The sequence below is a fragment of the Aulostomus chinensis genome, chromosome 1, assembly GCF_037954235.1.
Source record: "Aulostomus chinensis isolate RoL2024-O1b breed Wild chromosome 1, RoL_Achi_v1.0, whole genome shotgun sequence".
Lineage (NCBI taxonomy): Eukaryota > Metazoa > Chordata > Actinopteri > Syngnathiformes > Aulostomidae > Aulostomus > Aulostomus chinensis.
In genome coordinates, this window is record NC_141320.1 from 44,244,100 (window position 1) to 44,245,763 (window position 1,664).

Below are 1,664 nucleotides of genomic sequence, written 5' to 3' on the forward strand. Positions count from 1 at the left end.
TTCCCTGACCGGGAATCGAACCCGGGCCACGGCGGTGAGAGCGCCAAATCCTAGCCACTAGACCATCAGGGACCACACTGAGCTCTCCAACAACAGAGACTATACACAATGACTCAAGAACACAGGACTCTGTGGTCTCAGCTTGAGATGCAGAGGGTCCACCAAGACCACCAGACACCTCAGCCACCTGAAGACAGTCCACCCCAGGATCAGCTTCTATGACTCAGTGGTCCAGAACCATGATGAAGCCTGATCATGAATGTGAGCAAAGCTCTTGGAACAGGCCTGCTGCCACCACAACTAAGATCCTGCAGGTCACTAGAAACTCCAGTGTCCAGCTGACAAGTGGACGTTCCTCTGATCTGTGGTGGTGCTGAGTTTAGCAAACATCTCCAACAAGAAGATGAAGGAGGCCATCAACTCCTCCAAGCTCAACATCTATACTGGCTTTACTGGGAGATCAGGAGGTCAAAGCAGATCTTCCCCCTCCACCTCAGATGGTTTCTACTCACAGAGATGAGGGACCAGTTCAAACCAGCTCCCTGGAGCTCCCTTAAGCCATTGTCCCCCTCAGCTAACATCCGGATCTGGACCTGCACCGGTGCTGACTTGTGTCTTGAGTCCCCAGAGTTTGTTGAACCAGAGAAGCTTCAACTGGTGGCGGTCGTACAACCAAGCGTGAAGGTGAGCCTGCATTGTCTGATCTGGAGCTAACAGGAATTAGCAAGTTAGCAACTGTTCTAGAGTTGCTGCTGAGTTGAATTTGAATTTATTTGTTAAAAGGTTCCAGTTTCTATGAGGTCAGGGAAGATTGGTGTGGATCCAAAGGTCCCTGGTTGGATTCCCACCTCTCACAGAGGACCTGATGCTTCACGTGAGCTGTGGGATTGGTCTTTACTGCTGAGACAGAAAGAATCCTCCCACATTGGCTTCTTTTAACTGTCAACATTGGTTTGGCTCATTGGAACATTTTCAAACCCTCGTTGCTCAGATTTTACATGAATTTGATCATGACTTCAGACAAATGTTCTGTTTATTAATTAAATAATCACTTGAGTTATGAATTTAGTGAGTCAACCAGACTTGGTCAAAGATAAAAGTTAGTCTGGTTATTATTCAGTTTCCAGTCAGTAGGGACACACACACACACACACAGCCTGTCTTCAGTATAAAATGGTCTGTCACGTTCTCTCACGTTGGAAGATTTCTCTGACTCCCTTGTGAATAAAGAGATTCTTCATCTGCCACCTGAGTCTTGATCCACTGATTCCTCTGATCCACCTCTTTCTGCTCCAACAAGGCTGACATGGATCAGGTGGGTCCATGTCAGCCAATCAGGAGGTTTCTCCTCTCAGTTAATTTTCTTCATCCCAGTTTAGATTGATTCTCCTCAGCCTGATGAAGGAGCATCTGATCAGGTGTTTGGCTGCTTGTTGGTTGTAATTCCATAGATTTTAATCTCAGATGTTATAGAATTAAGAATGCAATGGCAGTCCTGCCAAGTGACATCACTGACATGACAGGATGGCCCAGTCATGTGACTGAAGGAGCTGAGAGCTCCTACACATCATTGTTGATGGTGTCTTCCACTGTAGTCAGCAGCCACAACTCCTCTATCAACACCTGTCAGAGACCTGCTGGAGGCTCCACTGAGGTTTGAACTG

The 1,664-nt window shown here is 47.2% G+C and overlaps 1 non-coding gene across 1 annotated transcript; it reads right to left on the reverse strand.

The window, feature by feature from the left end:
• Window positions 1–72, reverse strand: trnae-cuc (transfer RNA glutamic acid (anticodon CUC)). Its single transcript has one exon. It is a non-coding gene; the product is annotated as a tRNA-Glu (tRNA).
• Between the last annotated feature and the right edge of the window lie 1,592 nt (window positions 73–1,664).